The sequence below is a fragment of the Oncorhynchus keta genome, unplaced genomic scaffold (assembly GCF_023373465.1).
Source record: "Oncorhynchus keta strain PuntledgeMale-10-30-2019 unplaced genomic scaffold, Oket_V2 Un_contig_16072_pilon_pilon, whole genome shotgun sequence".
NCBI lineage: Eukaryota > Metazoa > Chordata > Actinopteri > Salmoniformes > Salmonidae > Oncorhynchus > Oncorhynchus keta.
Window position 1 is genome coordinate 3,395 of NW_026279698.1, and position 7,796 is coordinate 11,190.

General features: G+C 46.2%; 2 long non-coding RNA genes across 8 annotated transcripts; both read left to right on the forward strand.

Moving 5' to 3' along the window:
- Positions 1 to 2,676: 2,676 nt before the first annotated feature.
- Positions 2,677 to 4,055, forward strand: LOC127919242 (uncharacterized). Its single transcript, XR_008102321.1, has 3 exons — positions 2,677 to 2,790; positions 3,611 to 3,733; positions 3,980 to 4,055. It is a non-coding gene; the product is annotated as an uncharacterized LOC127919242 (long non-coding RNA).
- Positions 4,056 to 4,943: 888 nt separating this feature from the next.
- LOC127919243 (uncharacterized) lies at positions 4,944 to 5,704 on the forward strand. 7 transcript variants are annotated; one of them, XR_008102327.1, is made up of 4 exons: positions 4,944 to 5,045; positions 5,132 to 5,217; positions 5,390 to 5,604; positions 5,648 to 5,704. It is a non-coding gene; the product is annotated as an uncharacterized LOC127919243 (long non-coding RNA). The 7 variants fall into 7 exon arrangements; XR_008102323.1 differs by having other exon boundaries at positions 5,132 to 5,346; positions 5,390 to 5,698; XR_008102325.1 differs by having other exon boundaries at positions 5,132 to 5,303; positions 5,390 to 5,698.
- The last annotated feature ends 2,092 nt before the right edge of the window (positions 5,705 to 7,796 follow it).

Below are 7,796 nucleotides of genomic sequence, written 5' to 3' on the forward strand. Positions count from 1 at the left end.
TTGTTGTGTGTTGCCGTGTGTTGCCGTGTGTTGCCGTGTGTTGCCGTGTGTTGCCGTGTGTTGCCGTGTGTTACCCGTGTGTTGTCGCGTGTTGTCGCGTGTTGCCGCGTGTTGCAGCGTGTTGCCGCGTGTTGCCGAAACACCATTTCTTCTTCTTCTCCTCAGCTTCATCTAGATGTTGTTCCACATCACATACATCTTTAGACTGTGTGTGTTTGCAGGTGTAAATCCTCTGTGTACTGACCTTGTTTACTGTGAATATAATGTAGTGAAGAGATCAGGAGAAAGAGAAAGCTAGAGAACACGGGAGGGAGAGAGAGAGAGAGAACAAGGGAGGGAGAGAGAGAGAGTTAGAGAACAAGGGAGAGAGAGAGAGCTAGAGAACAAGGGAGGGAGAGAGAGAGGGAGCAAGGGAGAGAGAGAGAGAGAGAGAGCTAGAGAACAAGGGAGGGAGAGAGAGAGAGAGCTAGAGAACAAGGGAGAGAGAGAGAGAGAGCTAGAGAACAAGGGAGGGAGAGAGAATAGTTGGAGTGAAGGATGAGAGAAAAGAAAGAGCGTGCATAGATGATCTCATCTATCCCATCTCCTCTCCTTCCTCTCCCCCTCTCTTTCCTGCCCTATTTCTCCAATCCCCTCTAGAACACTGCAGCAGCAGCCCACAGTAAAAAACAAACACACTACCCTCTCAAAAACACTTTACTGGTACCTCCCTCCATCCCGCTTCTCCTTACTCCTCCCCCTCTCCTCCACTTATCCTCCACTCCAACCCTCCACAATACCCTTCTTCCTCTTCCTGTCTACAATCCCCTTCTTCCTCTTCCTGTCTACAATCCCCTTCTTCCTCTTCCTGTCTACAATCCCCTTCTTCCTCTTCCTGTCTACAATCCCCTTCTTCCTCTTCCTGTCTACAATCCCCTTCTTCCTCTTCCTGTCTACAATCCCCTTCTTCCTCTTCCTGTCTACAATCCCCCTCTTCCTGTCTACAATTCCCTTCTTCCTCTTCCTGTCTACAATCCCCTCCTTCCTCTTCCTGTCTACAATCCCCTTCCTCTTCCTGTCTACAATCCCCTTCTTCCTCTTCCAAAACACGTTCTCCCTCTGACACCAATAATCAACTCGACTTTAGTTCTCTAGGATAGGAACATATTTACATTGAACTACATTATATGGGAGGGAGGGAGAGAGGGAGGGAGAGAGAGAGAGGGGTGAGAGAGAGAGAGAGGGAGAGAGAGAGAGAGGGGTGAGAGAGAGAGAGAGGGAGGGAGAGAGAGAGGGGGTGAGAGAGGGAGGGAGAGAGAGAGAGAGAGAGAGAGAGAGAGGGAGGGAGAGAGGGTGGTAATGTCTGTATAACAGTAGATTGCTGAAGCAGTGTTTGATTAAATATTGATTGTTAAATGAATAGAGTCATCAGCTTATTTTCACAAACACAGTGTGGATTTAATTATTAAAGATGTAATTTATTTGCAACATTTCTTAATTAAAAAATATTTTGGGGGACTGTGATTGAATGTGTTGGTTTGTTAATTAGTGTGCAAGTGTTTAAATAGAGTTTACACCATAGCACACACACACACACACACACACACACACACACACACACACACACACACACACACACACACACACACACACACACACACACACACACACACACACACACACACACACACACACACACACACACACACACACACACACACACACACACACACACACACACACACACACACACACACACACACACGAACGCAAGAATGCATGAACGCATGAACGCACACACAAGGGGAGGGGAGGGGAGGGGAGGGGAGGGGAGGGGAGGGGAGAGGAGAGGAGAAATATAGGAGAAGAGGGGAGGGGAGGGGAGGGGGGAGGGGAGGGGAGGGAGGAGAGGAGAGGGAGAGGAGAGAGGAGAGGAGAGGAGAGGAGAGAGGAGAGGAGGAGAGGAGAGGAGAGGAGAGGAGGAGGGAGAGGAGAGGAGAGGAGAGGAGAGGAGAGGTGTGTTTTAACAATGTACAAATGGTTAAGACACAAGATCAAATAAATAAGCATAAATATGGGTTGTATTTACAATGGTGTTTGTTCTTCACTGGTTGCCCTTTTCTCGTGGCAACAGGTCACAAATCTTGCTGCTGTGATGGCTGTCTCTGTCTCTCTCTGTCTCTCTCTATGTCTCTCTCTATGTCTCTCTCTCTCTCTCTCTCTCTCTCTCTCTCTCTCTCTCTCTCTCTCTCTCTCTCTCTGTCTCTGTCACTCTCTATCTCTCTCTCTGTCTCTCTCTCTCTGTCTCTCTCTGTCTCTGTCTCTCTCTGTCTCTGTCTCTTTCTGTCTCTCTCTGTCTCTCTCTCTGTCTCTCTGTCTCTCTGTCTCTCTGTCTCTCTGTCTCTCTCTCTCTCTGTCTCTCTCTGTCTCTCTCTCTCTCTCTCTCTCTGTCTCTCTCTGTCTCTCTCTCGCTCTTTCTGTCTCGCTCACTCTTTTCTCTCGTCCGTTCTCTTTCTCTCTCTGTGCTTTCCGGGATCCTTGGGACGTCCCTACTCTAAACCCTGGCCTTATTCATAACCCTCCGGTAACCATGTTATATTGTGAAATCCCAAGTATCCCGGATATTTGAGTCTGTACTTTTTACGTTGGATGAAGCTTCAAAATTGAATATATGTACTTGGATAAAACATGGGAGAGTGCATGCCATCAGTCAGGATGTGGCCCAGAAGTTAATTGACAGCATGCCATCAGTCAGGATGTGGCCCAGAAGTTAATTGACAGCATGCCATCAGTCAGGATGTGGCCCAGAAGGTAATTGACAGCATGCCATCAGTCAGGATGTGGCCCAGAAGTTAATTGACAGCATGCCATCAGTCAGGATGTGGCCCAGAAGTTAATTGACAGCATGCCATCAGTCAGGATGTGGCCCAGAAGTTAATTGACAGCATGCCATCAGTCAGGATGTGGCCCAGAAGTTAATTGACAGCATGCCATCAGTCAGGATGTGGCCCAGAAGTTAATTGACAGCATGCCATCAGTCAGGATGTGGCCCAGAAGTTAATTGACAGCATGCCATCAGTCAGGATGTGGCCCAGAAGTTAATTGACAGCATGCCATCAGTCAGGATGTGGCCCAGAAGTTAATTGACAGCATGCCATCAGTCAGGATGTGGCCCAGAAGTTAATTGACAGCATGCCATCAGTCAGGATGTGGCCCAGAAGTTAATTGACAGCATGCCATCAGTCAGGATGTGGCCCAGAAGTTAATTGACAGCATGCCATCAGTCAGGATGTGGCCCAGAAGTTAATTGACAGCATGCCATCAGTCAGGATGTGGCCCAGAAGTTAATTGACAGCATGCCATCAGTCAGGATGTGGCCCAGAAGTTAATTGACAGCATGCCATCAGTCAGGATGTGGCCCAGAAGTTAATTGACAGCATGCCATCAGTCAGGATGTGGCCCAGAAGTTAATTGACAGCATGCCATCAGTCAGGATGTGGCCCAGAAGTTAATTGACAGCATGCCATCAGTGAGGATGTGGCCCAGAAGTTAATTGACAGCATGCTATCAGTCAGGATGTGGCCCAGAAGGTAATTGACAGCATGCCATCAGTCAGGATGTGGCCCAGAAGTTAATTGACAGCATGCCATCAGTCAGGATGTGGCCCAGAAGGTAATTGACAGCATGCCATCAGTCAGGATGTGGCCCAGAAGTTAATTGACAGCATGACATCAGTCAGGATGTGGCCCAGAAGGTAATTGACAGCATGCCATCAGTCAGGATGTGGCCCAGAAGTTAATTGACAGCATGCCATCAGTCAGGATGTGGCCCAGAAGTTAATTGACAGCATGTCATCAGTCAGGATGTGGCCCAGAAGGTAATTGACAGCATGCCATCAGTCAGGATGTGGCCCAGAAGTTAATTGACAGCATGCTATCAGTCAGGATGTGGCCCAGAAGGTAATTGACAGCATGCCATCAGTCAGGATGTGGCCCAGAAGTTAATTGACAGCATGCCATCAGTCAGGATGTGGCCCAGAAGTTAATTGACAGCATGCCATCAGTCAGGATGTGGCCCAGAAATTAATTGACAGCATGCCAGGGCGGATTGCAGAGGGCTTGAAAAAGAAGAGTCAACACTGCAAATATCAACTCTTTGCATCAACTTCATGTAATTGTCAATAAAAGCCTTTGACACTTATGAAATGCTTGTAATTATAATTCAGGATCCATAGTAACATCTGACAAAAAATATCTAAAGACACTGAAGCAGCAAACTTTGTGGAAATTAATATTTGTGTCATTCTCAGAACTTTTGGCCACGACTGTAGACTCTTACCAGTGGATGGATAATGGGGATTCTGCCTTATTGACAGAGGAGCCTTCCGTGGCAGATTGGACTCTCTTTTATTGTGAATGTCCCAGCCCCCTCATAATGTCCCAGCCCCTCATAATGTCCCAGCCCCTCATTATGTCCCAGCCCCCTCATAATGTCCCAGCCCCTCATAATTTCCCAGCCCCCTCATAATGTCCCAGCCCCTCATAATTTCCCAGCCCCCTCATAATGTCCCAGCCCCCTCATAATGTCCCAGCCCCATCATAATGTCCCAGCCCCCTCATAATGTCCCAGCCCCTCATAATGTCCCAGCCCCCTCATAATGTCCCAGCCCCTCATAATTTCCCAGCCCCCTCATAATGTCCCAGCCCCTCATTATGTCTCAGCCCTCTCATAATGTCCCAGCCCCCTCATAATGTCCCAGCCCCCTCATAATGTCCCAGCCCCCTCATAATCTCAACCAATTATGGATATGCAAGATTCTGTATTTTATCAGTGTCTAGCTTTGTGATTTCACATTTTATTATATTTACAGATTTCCAGACAAGTTTGTTATTAAGGCACATGAAAGTTAATGAGAGAGATACCTGGAGAGATACCTGGAGAGATACCGGGAGAGATACCTGGAGAGCTACCCTCCTGTAGGTTTTAACTCCAACCCTGTTCCTGGAGAGATGCCCTCCTGTAGGTTTTAACTCCAACCCTGTTCCTGGAGAGCTACCCTCCTGTAGGTTTTAACTCCAACCCTGTTCCTGGAGAGATGCCCTCCTGTAGGTTTTAACTCCAACCCTGTTCCTGGAGAGATGTCCTCCTGTAGGTTTTAACTCCAACGCTGTTCCTGGAGAGATACCCTCCTGTAGGTTTTAACTCCAACCCTGTTCCTGGAGAGATACCCTCCTGTAGGTTTTAACTCCAACCCTGTTCCTGGAGAGATGCCCTCCTGTAGGTTTTAACTCCAACCCTGTTCCTGGAGAGATGCCCTCCTGTAGGTTTTAACTCCAACCCTGTTCCTGGAGAGATGCCCTCCTGTAGGTTTTAACTCCAACCCTGTTCCTGGAGAGAAGCCCTCCTGTAGGTTTTAACTCCAACCCTGTTCCTGGAGAGATACCCTCCTGTAGGTTTTAACTCCAACCCTGTTCCTGGAGAGATACCCTCCTGTAGGTTTTAACTCCAACCCTGTTCCTGGAGAGATGCCCTCCTGTAGGTTTTAACTCCAACCCTGTTCCTGGAGAGATACCCTCCTGTAGGTTTTAACTCCAACCCTGTTCCTGGAGAGATGCCCTCCTGTAGGTTTTAATTCCAACCCTGTTCCTGGAGAGATACCCTCCTGTAGGTTTTAACTCCAACCCTGTTCCTGGAGAGATGCCCTCCTGTAGGTTTTAATTCCAACCCCAGGTGTAACTAACCTGATTCATCTTATCAGCCAGCTAATTTGTAGAATCAGGTGCACTAGATTAGGGTTGGAGTGAAAACCTACAGGACGGTAGCTCTCCAGGAACAGGGTCAGAGCGCCCTGGGTTAAGGTAAAGATTAACATTTGGGATGGGGTTAAACACAACAAACAAAATATAAACCAGCGTCCATGACTGGGATTGAACACGCAACCTTCCGACCCTACTTAAAGCCATTTCCGGCGTCCTCAGGACATGGACAATTTGAACGTCAATCTTGAACGATCTCCCTGCTCTCAGACCCAGGCGGTGTCATCCCCTCTCCCTACATCCCACTGCAGCTGCTCTCCTCTCTCCTTCCCTCCCTTGTTCACCCTCTCATTCCAGCTGTTCTCTCAACATCTCACTCCCTCCCTTTCCCTCCCTCTCCCTTCTCTCCCTCTCTCCCTCGCTCCCTCCCTCGTCCCTCTCTCACTCACTCCCTCACTCGCCATTCTCTCCCTCCCTCCCTTTCCCTCCCTCGCCCTTCTCTCCCTCTCTCCCTCGCTCCCTCCCTCGTCCCTCTCTCACTCACTCCCTTTCCCTCCCTCGCCCTCCCTCCCTCCCTCCCTCGCCCTTCTCTCCCCCTCGCTCCCTCTCTCGCCCCTCTCTCCCTTGCTCCCTCCCTCCCTCGCCCCTCTCACCCTCGCTCCCTCCCTCACCCCTTTCTCCCTCTCTCCCTCCCTCGTCCTTCTCTCCCTCGCTCCCTCCCTCGCCCCTCTCTCCCTTGCTCCCTCCCTCCCTCGCCCTTCTCTCCCTCGCTCCCTCCCTCACCCCTCTCTCCCTCTCTCCCTCCCTCGCCCCTCTCTCCCTCGCCCCTCGCTCCCTCACTGACTGACAATGAACCTCCGGCAGTTTTTCATTCTAATTATTTTAATATATATTCCGTATTTAATTCTAATTATTTTAATATATATTCTGTATTTAATTCTGATTATTTTAATATATATTCCCTCAGTATTTAATTCTGATTATTTTAATATATATTCCCTCAGTATTTAATTCTGATTATTTTAATATATATTCCGTATTTAATTGTGATTATTTTAATATATATTCCGTATTTAATTCTAATTATTTTAATATATATTCCATATTTAATTCTGATTATTTTAATATATATTCCCTATTTAATTATGATTATTTTAATATATCTTCCCTCAGTATTTCATTCTGATTATTTTAATATATATTCCCTCAGTATTTAATTCTGATTATTTTAATATATATTCCGTATTTCATTCTGATTATTTTAATATATATTCCGTATTTCATTCTGATTATTTTAATATATATTCCGTATTTCATTCTGATTATTTTAATATATATTCAGTATTTCATTCTGATTATTTTAATATATATTCCCTCAGTATTTAATTCTGATTATTTTAATATATATTCCATCAGTATTTAATTCTGATTATTTTAATATATATTCCCTCAGTTTTTAATAACATGACGAGTATTATTATCACTGGTCACTGATCTCTTGTCTCTCCTTGTGTGTGTGTGTGTGTGTGTGTGTGTGTGTGTGTGTGTGTGTGTGTGTGTGTGTGTGTGTACAGACAGACAGACAGACAGACAGACAGACAGACAGACAGACAGACAGACAGACAGACAGACAGACAGACAGACACCATTGTAAATACAACCCATATTTATGCGTATTTATTTTATCTTGTGTCCTTTAACCATTTGTATATTGTTAAAACACTGTATACATATAATATGACATTTGTAATGTCTTTATTGTTTTGAAACTTCTGTATGTGTAATATTTAATGTTAATTTTTATTGTTTATTTCACTTTTGTATATTATCTACCTCACTTGCTTTGGCAATGTTAACACATGTTTCCCATGCCAATAAAGCCCCTTGAATTGAATTTAATTGAATTGAGAGAGACAGACAGAGAGAGAGAGACAGAAAGAGAGACAGACGGACAGACAGAGACAGACAGACCGAGAGAGAGAGACAGACACAGAGAGAGAGAGAGAGAGAGACAGAGAGAGAGACAGACAGACAGAGAGAGAGACAGACAGACAGAGAGAG